A 16089-nucleotide genomic window follows, 5' to 3' on the forward strand; every position below is an offset into this window, starting at 1 on the left:
ACCGAACAATCTCCCACTGACTATGGCATGTCAAAGCATGATAAATTCCAAACAATAACATCTTAATGTAAATTTACAAATAACTCATGCTATATTCATTTAATAATGGAATTCAAACAAATAACAATTAATCATGCTATTCTCATTACAACATATTAGAAAATCTAGGCAAAAAAAAAATAATATGCTGTATTTAATATTCAAATTATGCCATAACAGAAACTATATCACTTCTGAAATTTTCTGGAATTTTTCTGAAATTTTCTAGAATTTTAAATAACTAATAAACACACATAAAATTAGAAATAGAAAATCCAGAAACTGATAAACTGAAAAAATTATTCCAGTAAATAGAAAAACATTTCAGAAGTCTACAAAAAAAATTTCAACCCCAGAAAATTATTTATGCAACACCAGATGCATTTTAAACCAGAAAAAATGAATTATTATTTCAGGAAAAATATTTTTTATTTTCATAAAATTTTCAAAATTTTACAGAAGATAAAAAATTTAATTCTGAGTCTAACGGTACCAACCATGCTTAAAACAAAGCTATAACGAATTAATTATGGAAATTTAACGCGATTCAGAATTAAAAACAAAACAAACAGCGCCTAATACATCAATAGCCAAGCCAGCCGAGCCGGCGGAGGAAAACGGCGCGGCTCAGCGAGCCTGGCTCAGCACGCGGCTCGGAGCACGGCTCAGAGCGCGGCTCGGCGCGCGGCTCAGCCCCCGGCTCAAAGTGTGGCTCGGTGCGCGGCTCAGCCCGCGGCTCGGAGCACGGCGCGCGTGCGTAGCGTGGAGGGCGCGCGCGCGGACAGCGCCGCTGACGCGCGCGTGAGGGCACGTGCAGGCGCGTCGGCAGGGCAGCTGGCGCGTGTGAGCGCGTGGAAGCGTGTGGCAGCGTGTGGGAGCAGCTCACGGCGTCAGGTGGGGCGTGCAGACCACGCGCCGCCTTCCAGGGTGTTTTCTGGTCCGATTTTTGTACTGCCGGACTCCTTTTTTCAAAATAAAACCATTTATGGCATTAAAAATGACATTTAAACAACATAAAAATGAGGTATATCACTCTCTCAATCTAATGGAGTTAAAATGCAAAAAATCGTGCACTTCATCTTCCTCCTCCATTAATATTCATGCATATATCATGTATATATATTTATATAAAAAATATACACATATTTTAATGCATAAAAATAAGCACGAAAATACCCATATTTATGGCTCTGATACCAATGTAAATCAAAGTATAAAAAATGCAGCGGATAAAATATTTAGATCATACCTTTAGATGATAGAACCTCGTGGGTAAATCACGTGCTTCCAGAATCTGATAAACTAACCCAGCAGTGAAGTGATATTACAGAATGAATATCACCCACACAAATCACAGTGCAAATGACTTGATCGTTGTTTTTGGGAGAGAGCCAGTATATGGGTAAAACTCAGATCATACGTTATTTCTCTCTTAATCACCCATAACCCATATACCAGATATATAATGTGTTATTATTATCTATCCATATCAGTTAATGGAGATAATATCTGTATCCTGAATGGTTATCCTATATAGGTTTGAATTCAATTTCAAAACCTATTTGGATAAGGTTCAAATTTAAATTCAAATGGTCATGCCACATGGGCGCCCATTACTAACACAAGTACACTTTTTAGATCCATTTTCTAGACTCAATGATGTGTCAAGAAGATGATTGGTTGATAATTAGAAAATATTTAATTATTAACCAATCATCTTCTTGACATATAACTAGATCTAGAAATTAAGTCTAATTTTTGGACTTGAATAGCAATGCTTTTTCACAAATGAAGTGGAATGCAAAGGTAAAAGGTCAAAAAACACTATTTTTTTAAACATTAACCTGCGCAATTGAAAAGCTCTAAGTTTTCAATTTAAAACCTAACATCTCATCTCAATTTGTAAGTTTGGAGGACAAACCAAGTTCACTCTTGTGTCTTCATCGAGGATGATTGACAATTGAGAACTTCAGCGATGCGTTCTTTTCATCTTTAACTTCATTTGTCTTGCATCTTCGCCGACAACGGTGGAGGACTCCTACGTACTCTAGGTTCTTCGTTCGTCTTGCTTCTTCGTTCGTTCATTCTGTTCTAGATCTAGGTTGCGACGGTGAGAGGCGAACAACACCATGGTCGGGTCGTGAGAGAGTTGTCAGAAAGAGACGACCCGAAACCCGCTCGCAGCCCGGGGTGGGCGCGGTCCGGTTAGGCCCGGGCTTGAGCCCAACCTGGGCCTTGGCCTGGGCTGTCACTTTGATGACCGGCCCTGCCTGTGGGCCCAGCCTATCAGTCCACTCAAGGCCCACTCAAAGCCTAGTCCGAGGCCCACCCCGCTTGAGACCTAATGTCATTTTTAGTGAAAAATAATAAAATTTTGGTAGGAAAAAAAAAAACGTTCAAGCCTAGGCCCACCAGCCCACCCAAAGCCCGAATACCCCCTAGGCCTAATTTTCTGGCAGGAGCTCGTGCGGCCTGGCATAGGTCGGCTCAAGCACGGGCCCAAGTGGATCGGGACAAGTTTACACAAGTGAGAGAGTGTTTTGAAATTTGAAATCTAGGAAAGTAAGGTGAGTTGTGAGAGAGAAAAGAAAGAGGGAGGGAAGGTGGGTGGGTTGGTGAAAAGACTCAAAAAGAAGAGAAAGACATTTTATTTTATTTTTTTGGGAGGGGGGGAGAGGGAACAAAAACAAAAAATCATCTTGACCCTTAGATATTTGGTAAGTATAATTTGAACCGTTAAAACAAAGTATATCTTTGATACATTTTGAACATTTTCAAAATCCTTTCTGCCTTATTATGTACATAGTCTCCCTTATCCTATTGTCTTACCTTACTCCTTTCACTCCATTTTGATTGATCGTATTTTGCATGAAGATGGAGGGTTGTATTCTCTCATGTTAGATTTGCACTTGAGGTAAGACTCACTATTAATCTCATTTCAATAATTCAAACTATTCATTATACATCTCAGTATATGTCATCCATAAAATAAGTTACGTCTATCAGATAATCATAACTTTTTTCATTTTCATTTTATATTGGTTATCTCTGAAAAAATAGACAATAAGTAGGTTTTTAAAAATAGACTATCCATTTTTTTGAGAAACGTGGCAAATGAAAAGATTACGATTATTGAATCAATATAATTTTTTTTTCCCGTATATAATATACATGGGTTTCATTCATTTTACAATTCAGATCATTAAAACATGACCTATAGTGTGCCTCAACGATCTCTCAAGTTTTCTTAATTTCAAATTGAATTTGAGAGAATCACAACCTTATAAGGTGTTTATGTATGTGTTTTGTACATGAACATATATCTATATAATAAGGCAGAAGAGATTTTGAAAATGTCCAAAATGCATTAAAGATATATTTTGTTTTAACGGTTCAGATTATACTTAAGTATGATTTTTTGTTTTTTTACTTTTCCCTCCATAATATGTCTTTCTTTCTCTTTATCTCATTTTTGAGTCTTTTCACCAACCCATCCACCCACTCTCCTTCTTTTCTCTCACGTCTCACCTCACTTGCCCAAATTTCAAATTTCAAAACACTAGCCTCATTTGAAAAGTTTGCTATTTTAGTAGGCTAAGGGCCTGTTTGGTAACCATTTCGTTTTTAGTTTTCAGTTTATATTTACAAAAATTAAAAAAGCTGTTATAAAAACTGGTTTGATATTTTTTTTGGTTTATAAATGGTTGTCTCAGTTTATAAATTTGAGGAAAAAACGTAAACTCAAAAAATGAGTTTACGTTTTCAGTTTTCAGTTTTTTTGTTTTTCAATTAATTTTTTCTCTCAAATAAAATTTTTTTCAATTATTTTTTTTTCTCAAATAATTTTTTTTCCAATTAATCTTTTTTCAATTAAATTTTTTTCAAATATTTTTTTTCCAATTATTTTTTAATTAATTTTTTTTTCATTTTTTTCAATTAATTTTTTTTTCAAATAATTGTTTTTCAAATATTTTTTTCCCAATTAAATTTTTTTTTTCAATTTTTTTAATTAATTTTTTTTCAAATATTTTTTTTAATTAATTTTTTTTCCAATTAAATTTTTTTAATTAATTGTTTTTCAATTATAATGTGTGTGATCCCATTGTCATAAATAATAAAAATAATTATAAATATTTTGGGCCTGAACAAACATATTTTTTAGTTATGTTTTTAAATTTTTTTAAACATTTTGTTCAAACCAAACGCGTTTGTAATTTATGTTTTTCTAAAAATAAACAAAAATCAGTTTATAAAATTTTTGTAAACATAAACAAAAAACGTAAACGTTACCTAAATTTTTGTGTTTAGGAAAATTGTTGATTTTTTTTGTAGTTGGACGTGATATTTGTGAAAGAAAAAGTAAAATGATTATGGGTTTGATATGATATTTTGTCTTATTAGCTATTTTAGTCTATTTTATCTTTTTGTAAATTTTAGCGAAAAAACCAAAAAGTCATTTGCCAAACCAGGCAATTAGGCCTCGTTTGGGAATCGACTATTTTGGTAACTTTTTGATTTTTTGACTAAAATATGAGGTAAAAAAAACTAATATGTTTGAAATGACTTTTTAATTTTTTCGAAAAGATGTGCAAAAAATAAAAAGAAAAGAGAATCTTTGACTTTTTGGTATAGGTTATAGACTTTTAGACTAAAACTCTCGCATGCCAAACGAGGCGTAAGAGTAAAGAGATGCACTAAAATATTTCTTTCCATGCATGATGAGGTTGATTTGAGTTTTTTTTTTTTTTTTTTCGGTCTATTAGGTAAAGACAATTAGGAGAAGGGATTACATTAAAAATTAATCCGTAAATTTGAAGGATGGGATTGATATAAAAAAAAATAAAAAATTATACAAGTCTTATGTTAGAGAAGGTGTGAGATTGTGTACCAAAAATTAAGGTGGGGATGGGTAGATATTTTGGCATAGGTGATACATCTCATTAAAAATAAGTGAACAACTAATGAGTTGTAGTAAGGGGAGAAAATTGTCAAAAAGTTAGAATCATATGTATTTTACACATCCTGAAATAATTTCACATATTTTTATATAAATTTTTGGAAAAATTACTCATAAATTCCATTTTAGTAAATGTTGCTCTAGTTAGTCCTAAGTGTTTTTTCTTAAACCATTTAGTCCTTTTTATTTATGGTGTGATATATGTTTTTGATATATGATGTTTGATGATGTTGGAATCCCCTCAAACCCTTCTCTCTCCATCGCATAAACAAACGCATCAATCTGTTGGAATCGGGAATCCCGCCCAAGACCTTATAGAAATCATACCAAGCAGAAAAACACACCCACACAGAAGGTGCCCAGATGGGTGAATTCAACACAATCGTCGCATTGAATAAATTATCATAAACCAAGTTCTGATCAATCTCTATGTTCCTTCTCCGAAACAGAGCATAGTCTAGCGATACGAATTGTGGGTTGTTTGTGAAGCTGAAAAATGGGTACACATTGACCATCAATGGCGACCCAGTATCCTTAAAAAATTGCAGCAATGGACCCATTATTGATTGGTGATTTAGGTTGAAAGATGAGGCTGAGGGAGGGTATGAATTCATCAAAATCGAGGCTGCGTGAGATGTTGAGAGCTTGATTGTGTCTGATAAACCCAAAGTTTGAAGAGCTATGTATAGATTGTTCATGGCAGGGACTAAATAGGTTGTGTAAAATGGGTCTTTGAGGAGGATTTCGTTGCCTACGGCAATGTACTTGATTTGGGTGGGGAAAGATGCGGGAGAAGATGTTGGATTGGAGCCATTGGAGAGAGGGGTCTGTGGTGGTGGTGGCGAGAGAAGGGAGGAGTTCGTTGGGGACTCCGATCATGAGGGAGGTGCTGGTACCGGAGAATGATGTGAGTGTATCGGGATCGGTGTTGAAGAGGCGGACAGTGGTGATGATGTTTGATGATGTAGCTGATGTTTGATGATGTTGATGATGTTGTTAGTATAGTTAATGTTGGTGATGTTGATGATGTTTTATGATGTTGGTGATGTTGATGATGTTTGATGATGTAGTTGATGTTTGATGATGTTGATGATGTTTGATGAGGTTGAAGGTGTAGTTGATGTTTGATAATATTCACAATGTTGGTGATGTTGATGATGTTTTGATGATGTAGTTGATGTTTGATGATGTTGATAATGTTTTATGATGTTGGTGATGTTGATGATGTTTAATGATGTAGTTGAAGTTTGATGATGTTGATAATGTTGTTGGTGTAGTTAATGTTGCTGATGTTTGAAAATGAGGGAAATCTAAAAAAGGTCTATAGTAAGCTTTTAACATTCAAATAGGACTTATTAGTCTACAAAATAAAAGGCAGGATCAAATGGTTTAACAAATTAAAATTTGGGATTTATTGGTATTTTTCCCTAATTTCTTTTACACATTTTAATGTATATTTTATTTGTCAACCTAGACAAATAATAACTCTATCACTACAAGAAATTGCATTTTTCGCAACACAACAAAATATGTTGCTAAAAGGAAAAATTCGTTGGCAAAGAGTTTTGCCGACACACAAAGCTACGTTGGCAACCCGTAGGCAAAAGTGAGTTGGCAAAAGTTTTTGCCGACGAAATTATCATTGCATTGGTAAAAGTAATGCATTTAGCGACGAACATAGTCGTCGATAAAAGCCTTCATCCATCGTTGGCAATTTACCTTGCGTTGGTAAAAGTCATTCAAATATGATGATTGTGTGGCACTTTTCGCGACACAAATTTGCATGGGCAAAAAATATACTTTTACCAACAACATATGCGTCGACAAAAGTAAACTTTTTGCGACACATTTACGTCGGTAAATATTGAGGGATTCATCCAATACATTTTGAATCTAATCTGTGCCTTTTGGCAACTAGGATGTAACCTTTCAACCTTGAATCTCCAGTTTTTGTCATCTTCACACCACCCCTAAAATAGCACCTCAGATGAACATCATCTAGAACATTGATTTCAGTTTTTATAAATATGTCCAGGCTTTATGTATGCCACACTCTCTTTTCATAATTATGATATTTTTGTTGTTTCAGGTCACTTTGGTCAAGTTCCAATTTTGTCAATTCCATCCCTGAAGTTTCCAATTTCAGTCAACATGATCCGTTTGAAATGGGCCATCTAAATCATCTATGTAACTGTTCCATTCAATGTCATTTTAGTTCCCAAAAACCAAGCCACCATCACGATAAATCTACCATATCAAAATCTACCCGTAATTTTATTCCTTAAGAACTAAATCCAAACCCTCAAGACGCTTCTCCAACATTCCCTCATTTGCCTGAACAAAGTCTAAAAAGCCAAATCTTAAGTTGAACAATCAATCAGATATCATTCTGGGCAACTAGGAGTTGAGGTAAACATAGAGTTAAAGAAACAATCCTCTACTGTCCTATCAATGTACTGCACACACAAATAAAATAATTACCCGATTATGTATTGAATTCATAGGGCTAACAACAACCCAAATTTGCAGCAGACCAGCATCTAGCAGCAGCCCGCTTCACAACAACATTGCAGCAGCAGCAGCAGCCCAGAAAAATTCTGCAGCAGCACACCGGCAGTAGCAGCAGCAGACCAGCAGTAGATCCTGAAATAAGAGAGTACTTAAGAGTGTCCCACATAATTACCGAGTGGCTTACCCTTGCAGATCCTGAAATCCTATATCCTGTTTGCCTGGAAAATACATTCCAGATAGTACACGAAACATGGATTCAGGATTTGGTCTTATCCTTCCAGTTCGATGCATTGGAAAAGCTTTTAGGATTTCACTCCTCCCAGCAACATCAGCAGCACTATGTAAAAGAGACCAGGCTTCCCGAAAGCGAAGGAAATCAGTTTCCCTGTTTGCAGAGGATAATTGGCCTGTAGCATATGGCCAACTGACAGTTGAAACCATTGCTGGTCTAGAAACCTTTTGAGAATCTCCAGGTAATGCAGGCAATGCTGAATTTGCAAGTCCATGGTTCCCACAGGGCAGAGAAACTCCCCCTGAGATAAAAAGTTCATTATTCAAGATAACAAAATAAACAATTGCTATCAACTGCAGAAAATGAGAGACTAAAGCAGACTGCTACCTGATCTGGATCTACGATGAGTCCTCCTTCAAAAACAATTCGTCTAACATACCTGTATTAGCAGCGTAAAAACATTACATATGCCTTTTCAATACATGCACATGTCCAGCAACATGTTTAAAGAAACCCTACTTTATCAATATTATCGCAACTGTGAAAAGACAGACAGAAAACTTTAGTTACAAGTGTATGCCTATGTAGCAATGTTCAATTAAGTATGCATGTTGAAGGAACCTTGAAATAAAGGCAAGTTTAAAGCTTGGCTGCAGAATCAGTTAATTCGTTTTGGTTGTTGGGATATCATGAAAGAATTCTGGAAAAAGGGAAGTTAAGAAAGCTTGCTTTTTCACGACTAAAATCTCCTGAGAGGCATTTTCTTATTAAAGTTTAAAAATACATTTAAGAAAATAATCTATTGGAGGCATAGCCACAAACAGACACTCAAAATTGAAATAGTTAAATTCACATTTTCATTCACTGTTCCTATTACGGAGCATCACATCAATTGATGCTTTAGTTCATGGTTCCTTAGTATAAGCTTTAAAGTCCTGGGATTCTCAAGTGATTGAGACATAATTATATTTGAAACAATAGTAAGGAACAGTTTTGAGCAATCACTCTCAAAAAAATAAACTTCCTTCACACATAGAAGATCATAAGTTCATTACCCTTGGGTCATAATCTAGGAACAAGAGAAATAGCTTCAAAAAATTATAACCCCAAAACTTACTATAAAAATTTTTTGGTGTTGCATCTCAAGACATTCAAAAGACTCATCTTTCAAGGGATAAAATCCAGCTCCAAATAAAATATATGCAGATTATGTTGAAAGTGTAACATAATAGTGCCTAGGATTTTGGGATGGAGGACTTAAAAAATAAATATCCTCAAGGGGGTGTAAGTGTAATTTACCCAAATGGTTGGTGAGTGAGGAGCTGCTATCATGTTGAAGAAAGACCTAGTTTGATTTCAGACATGAAATTAAAGCTTTTGAATGAAAAATTGAAGAAATGGAATCAGGATTCAAAAGCCAACAGCTCTTAAGGATTCAAAAGCCAACAGCTCTTAAGGACACAAAGGCCTTTAATGAGATTGAGAGTGTTCGTAATCTCATTATCGCAAAGGGGCATAGAGAGTACTTGAAAGAAGAATTTGGTAGCATTGCAAAGATGGAGAAAACGAGATAAAACCAGAAGGCTAAGGCTTTATGGCTTAAAGAGGGTGCTGGAAATACCCATTTTTCTTAGAGAATGGCTAATGCTCGTACTAGGCAAAATTCCTGTTGGGGCTAGGGTGTGGACGGTTGAGAAGATTAGAACTAGTACAGAGGATTCCTATGAGGAGCTTTACTCAGATCCAGGAGGATGGGCTGGACTTTGGTGGCATCGTGACTACTGATAAGGATTGGTTAGAAAGACATTTTCAGAAGAGGAAGTGGTTGTGGCATTGAAGTCTCAAAAAGGAGATAAGCTCATGGGTAGGTTGGTGTATAAGTATGACTATTGCCTTTTTCCAATAGTGTTAGGAAGGCGTTAAATAAGCCTACATAGTTGTGTTGGGCATGATATCCTTATTTTTCGAGCATGGTGTTTCTTAGAAAAGTTTCAATGTTTTTGTGTCATTGATTCCTAAGAAAGGAGGGTAGAGTATACAAAGGATGTTAGGCCCATCTCCTTATTGGAAGGAATATAAGATCCTAGCTGAAGTATTAGCTAGACCATTGAAGAAGGTACTTCTAAAGGTAGTGTCAGAGGAGTAGACAGATTTTGAATGTTGCTTTTGTAGCTAATGAGAGTGTGGATTTGAGGTTGTGGTAACCCAAGGGTGGTTTGCAAAGTGGATATTGAAAAAGCGTATTATCATGTAAACTAAGAATTTTTGTTATATGTGATGAAGAAGATGGGTTTTGGAGAAAGGTAACATAATTATATGCCAGTGCAAGTTTTATTGTTGGTTAATGGATCTACCGCATGTTTTTTCTAGACGTCTTGTGTCAAGGAGATCAATTGTCATCTTTTTTGTTCACTTTGGTTATAGAGGCACAATATGCGACTTTCCCAAGGCAAGAGCTTATTATACATAGTATCTCATTAGACAACCACTATTTCTATATTGCTTCTCATAGAAAGTCTGTATACACTTAACAGAACGACTTCTTCTTTGAACAGTAAGGAGGGAAACAAAGAAAAAAGAAAGGGGTCTGGTCTCTCTCATTGTCCATCTATAATTCTTGATAAGAACAATTCAAGGTGGTTTTCTTGACAATTTCCTTGTGGGGCGAATGAGTGGTTCGCCTAAAATATTATCTCATTTATTATAAGCAGATGACACCATTATATTTTAGATTTCATATAGTCTATTAAGTAAAGAATGAGGTATAAGCTATTTTGAGATCCCCTTTTGATGCTCATTCTCATATTTAGCTCTGTTTATCAAATATATATATATATATATATAAAGAAAGAGAAAAGAAAAAGATATGAAACTTTTACGTGTGGCCAAACATTTAAAAAAGTAATAAACAAGACCAACTAAAATAGTGTCTATGAGAAATAAGTCAATGAAAGGCCTACCTTGAAATAGCATCTTTTGCCACTGTACATGTCAAGTCCAGTTTGAAGAATTTTCATGTCACACCCCAAGCAACCTACTGGCCAAACAAATTGGACAGAGTGGGTATACCAAGTTACCAACATGGCCCAAAAGCTTAAGCCCAAGTAATATACCAAATTAAGGTTTCATATTATAAAGAGGAGGAAGAAGAAGAAGAAGCGATAGAGAAAAACTGAAAAGAAAGAAAACGGTATGCCGATGTATCTTTCCAAAAAGATAGTTGGGCAACAATCCCCCACTCGTTAATCTTGAAAACGACAATGACTGAAGGCGTATTAAAAAATTCAACAGAAGATGAGGCTCTGTGAAACACATCCAGTGCAACAAAAACAATCGGGTTAAGGTTTGAGATTATGTTTGGAAGCAAAGATCAACACTGAACAGCTACATTTTAAAAGTTAAAAGTAAAAAACTTACCACCTTCAATAACAGTAGATCCACTATTTTTTACGAGTTCAGAATTTTATGAACCTTCAACCACTTGAAAAGTAGAAAAAATATTTTATCACGGTACAAAGAGTTCAATAGGCTTTGCTTATGTATTTTTGTCATAATTTACTTCTTTGCCATAATTTTTGTGTGATATTCTAGAAGCATACAACTCAACATCTTATTATAAAATTTGAAAAGAAACAAAGGTCCTAGTAATGCCAAACAAGCTGATAATTCATAATTCAAAATCAATGACTACCTCCTGGAAGCAAATGTAAGAATCTGTTGCCGAGACTGACCCTCCTCATCAGTGCCAGTCACACTATTGATCAATTTCATGGAAGCATTGTTCTGGTCTACATGTTGCTGTTGTTGTGTACTCTCTCGACCGGAACAATTCAAATGCATGAAAATGAAATGATAAGCATTCGTTTATGAGATAACCACATTGACTAAAAAGCACGGGCACGAACACAAACACTGATAACACTACTTTAACATGAAAAAAACACCCAGATTTTACGTCCCAAGAACTAAGTATGAACAAGCATATATGAGGGGGAAAAATAAGTATGAACTAAACAGGGGTCAGATTAAAGACACAAGAAGTGAACGGGATGAAATGCCCAGCCTTATGATCATTCTCTTCTTTTCTTTTTCTTTTTTCATATCCCACCTATTTGTTTTCGAATTACTACATCACTCTACCAAACCACCTTTCCAGAATTATAATAAATCCCAAAACATGTCCTGTGGTGTGTCCAGAAATAGGACGTGTCCTCGACGTGTATCACTATTACTTATCATAACTACCTAACCAAAAATTATAGTATAATCTCCTACACAACCCGTAGGAGTAGGTACTAAACTACTAGATATAGTAGCAGCAACATCAAAGGGGAATGTAAACAAAAAGTATTGAAAATTATAGAATGATCCACTTCACTGACACATCATGGCGAAAAAGGTTCCAGCCACCACCAAACTTCAAAGCCAAACCATTGAACATCAAAATGACCAAAGAGCATCAAGTAACCCTGTCCATTATGAAGTAGCAGCTAAGTATTACCAAGATGATACAGGTAAAACCAATCATAAAGCAACAAGAAGAGCATATTTTTTCTTTTTTTTTTTTGGGTAAGTAAGGAATATCAATCCAATATAGATACAATGATAATGACAACAATGATGGAGATAAAGCATTCACCAAGTCAGGTCTCAATTTCCCAACCTATGTATTTCTTACATGTAGTAAGAAAGTAGCACATTCATGTGATTTATAAGTTCTAGACAGAAGAAAAAAAAAAGAAAAAAAAGAAAAAAAGAGAGTGGTCATCATCAAGGAAATATGTAAAAGTTTGTAATAGACAGCATCTTAATACCCTATCAACTAAAAAATCAGCAAATGAAATAGAGCAAAATGAATATCACAAAGAAATAAATAAGTCAGTTGCATCCAAACACAATGATCCAAAGGGACATAGTAAATTATAGAAAATGTGACTGAATTTTAAGTGGGGGGCGGCGAATGACCTTCTTAAGTGTTCAATAGATTTCTGTAAAATCACCGGGAGCTATCCTTTTTGTGGATGCTAGCTTAGTTAGCTCATCGACAGCCTCCTTTCACTCTGACCACCTGGCAGCTTTCTAATACATAAAAAGTGGCAAAATAATTCTAAAAAACACTAATAAATTGGATTTTCCTCACATTAATCAGAAAGCACAATTACAAACTAGAAGTACAGCAAATATAAAATTTAAAAGCCAGTGAATAACATGAAAAAAAGATTGAGAGGACTTACCACTCCATCCCAAAATCGTGTCTTCTCTAAAGGAGTCAATATATCAACAAGTTCATACTCACCAATTTCCTGAGGAGTAGACAAACAACACGGATATCAAGTCCAAGCATTCAATGGGAAAAAACTAATACAAAAATACTTCTAAAAAAAAATTAAAACAAGCATTCAATGTCGAAATTCAGTACTATTTCTTTCAACTTCATTTCATCCATCAAACTATTGTGGATGTTAATCGATGTAAAAAAGTAAGCAATCGACATACCAGCTTGATTGGAAGATCAAGATCTGAAATGGAAAGTGTTAAATCTTTATTCCATTCTGGATTGATATACTTCCTTATAACATGAGTCTTTAGTTTCTGCAACAAATTGAATGTATCAACATCCATGTAATATTTGAAAATTAGGTAACAAAAAGTATACACATTACAAAGAAAAAATATCACATAAAAACAATTTAAACTTCCATATCAAAAACAATGCTATAACGACTTCCATAATGAATGCAACTTCAATAACGGAAATAAAACACACACACACACACCCAAAAAAAAAAAAACCATATCGTCAAACAATTTTAGCCATATGATCTTGTACATAACGATTTCACAGTCAAAATACATTCAAGAAGTTTCAAAAACCTGTTTGATGAAAAAAATAAAAAAACAAATTGAAATTCTTCAGATCAAACTGAGTTTTTAAGATTAACCGCATTTGGGAAAAATCTATACAATACTTGGTCCTGATTTTTAAAAATAAATAAATAAATGAATAATGACATAAATTAGAATGTCTGTAAATGACACATTTACTTACAGCAGCAAAACTCAACCCCATAAAAAAAAAAAAAAAAAAAAAAAAAAAAAAAAAAAAAACTTTAGTAATCAATTTTTCCCAAAATATAAAAAGAATCTAATTAAGCAAACTCCAAACCAACAAACCTACCAAAAAAGAAAAAGAAAACAATCCAAACCCACACAACCCTTCATCTCTTGTACTTGTTAGTTATAATTCACCCCTTACCATTGCCATAAATAAACCCTAAAGTTTCAAACGCTATACCTCTCTAAAATGAATTGTCTTCATAGCACATGTTCCCAATTTGCACTATATGCTGCTTTCCATTGAAATTTGCAAAACTGTCTAGCATTGATGGATTAATACCAATTCTGGCTCCTCCCTCAGCTTCTCTTTTGTCCAGTCTCTTATATATGTCACACACCAAGGACTAGTTAGATTAGTCATAAGATTCAACTTTCAAGCAAGTTTTGAATACCTTGATGCATAAATAACAGAACCGTTGAATTCATTTCAACCACGTAACTATATATATGTTTTCATGATTTTTCTTGCATGATCGTATAAATATAAGTCTGAAATGGAAATCATACAAAATTATTTGAACCATTCATTTATATAACACCCAATTCTGATACATCAAGAAACAGGGGTAAGAGTTAGATATTTTGTAATGACACCAGGTTCAAAGCATGAGGAGAAAGTGTCTTCGAATGAAGTGTATTCATAAGCATTTTAAGTCAACGGAAAAATTCAATTTTATTGTAAAAAAAAAAAACCCAAGAAGAGCTTGAAGTGAAGAGTTTCTCAGCAAACATCATAGGAATAAATAGTCTAGCCCAAGGATATACATTTGGTCATCATAAACAAAAGAAATGGAATTAATTGACAAATAATTGTTCTCTAAAAAAAAATCCTTTCAACTATGAAGGAACAAAATGAATTTCTGCCAATTTGGGAGACACCCTAATTTTAGAAATTTCTCTATATTTTGTGGCGCCGTTGTGTCATATTGATGAACCCAGAGAAAGACTGAAGAACCAGATGGAACATTAAAATTCTACTTTCCAGTCATCCTAATAAACCATTTCATAAGTCTTTGAAGTTGAAGAAACCCATCTACTTGAAATACTAAAAACTGAATAAAGAAAGTGTACTAACTGAAAACATATTTTATTGCTATCTGCCATAGAGCTTGTGGGCAGAAGTTACATGGGGTTTCCTTGCTACTTCAAACCCCATCTCTAAAAGCCGAAGTGTGACAGAAACAAAAAATTTAGAGTTTAGCGAAAACAACATCATAAAGAACCAGACATGGAAGATTGAGCAAATCTGGCCAAATAATCTGGTTGAGGAGATGTGGTGGTGAGATTTGACACCGGTAGACAGAGATCTGAAATCCTGAGATTTTTGGTGTTTCTACAACTCCGATTGCCGAGAAATAGGTGAGATCTTTCATCATTCGCGTAATCTGAATGGCAATCGCCATGAACGGAGATCTGAGGAGTAGTTTGCGCACCCAAAAATAAAAAAATAAAAAAAAGGGTTTGTGCCGAAAACGATATGAGAATGAGGGAGAGAGAGAGAGAGAGAGAGAGAGAGAGGGAGAGGGAGAGGGATAGAAGACATACCTCTGCCGTGAGAATGAGAGAGAGGCGAGAGAATGAGATGGAGCTTCAATTTGAGAGACTGAGATGGAGCTTCAATTTGCACTTTATAAAATATAATCACAAGTTAATTAAAAAATGTGATTAAAAAAATATAATCATATTTAATTAAAAAGTTATTTAAAAAACAAATGCTATCACACTTAATTAAATTAGTTGTGACTAAAATACAAATTTGATTTTTTTAATCATATTTTTATTAAAAGTGTCATTTTTTTTTTTTCAAGTGTAATCTTTAAGAATTTTTTGTAGTAGTGAATTTTTAGAGGAAGATCACCAAAATAAAAAATAAAAACAATTTTTAGCTTTTTTTTTTTTGAAAAAAATTAAAACTAATTTAAGAAGTATAAAAATCAAAAATATATTTTAAAAATTATTTATAACCTCCTAAAATATAAAATTATACAAAAATAATAAGTATTTTTTTATTTTTTTGCCAATTTTTTTTTTAGTTTGTTAGAAAAAAAATTTTGAAACAAGTTTTTGAAAATAAAACCAAACATATTGAAATTGATAATCTAACCACATTCTTTGGAAAAGTTTAGATTATTTCAAATTAGCCATCTAAATTTAAGAGTGTGTTTGAGCTTGATGAGTTCATTTTGTGATCTAATTCGATAATCAATTTAATTTTACAATTCAATAATTAGAA

The 16089-nt window shown here is 34.1% G+C and overlaps 2 long non-coding RNA genes and 1 pseudogene across 4 annotated transcripts; all 3 read right to left on the reverse strand.

Moving 5' to 3' along the window:
• Positions 1 to 5137: 5137 nt before the first annotated feature.
• LOC145788728 (glucan endo-1,3-beta-glucosidase-like) lies at positions 5138 to 6953 on the reverse strand (annotated as a pseudogene).
• A 291-nt stretch (positions 6954 to 7244) lies between these two features.
• LOC114298549 (uncharacterized) lies at positions 7245 to 11557 on the reverse strand. Of its 2 annotated transcripts, XR_014356435.1 has the most exons (4): positions 11431 to 11557; positions 10700 to 10773; positions 8127 to 8178; positions 7245 to 8040 (listed from the first exon to the last, which is right to left on the reverse strand). It is a non-coding gene; the product is annotated as an uncharacterized LOC114298549 (long non-coding RNA). The 2 variants fall into 2 exon arrangements; XR_014356434.1 differs by lacking the exon at positions 11431 to 11557 and having other exon boundaries at positions 10700 to 10837.
• Positions 11558 to 12070: 513 nt separating this feature from the next.
• Positions 12071 to 15475, reverse strand: LOC114298547 (uncharacterized). 2 transcript variants are annotated; one of them, XR_014356432.1, is made up of 6 exons: positions 15402 to 15475; positions 14035 to 15269; positions 13236 to 13331; positions 12974 to 13042; positions 12705 to 12818; positions 12071 to 12208 (listed from the first exon to the last, which is right to left on the reverse strand). It is a non-coding gene; the product is annotated as an uncharacterized LOC114298547 (long non-coding RNA). The 2 variants fall into 2 exon arrangements; XR_014356433.1 differs by having other exon boundaries at positions 14035 to 15241; positions 15402 to 15470.
• Positions 15476 to 16089: the final 614 nt, after the last annotated feature.

This window comes from Camellia sinensis, chromosome 15, assembly GCF_055761805.1.
Source record: "Camellia sinensis isolate YWXY chromosome 15, ASM5576180v1, whole genome shotgun sequence".
Taxonomy (NCBI): domain Eukaryota; kingdom Viridiplantae; phylum Streptophyta; class Magnoliopsida; order Ericales; family Theaceae; genus Camellia; species Camellia sinensis.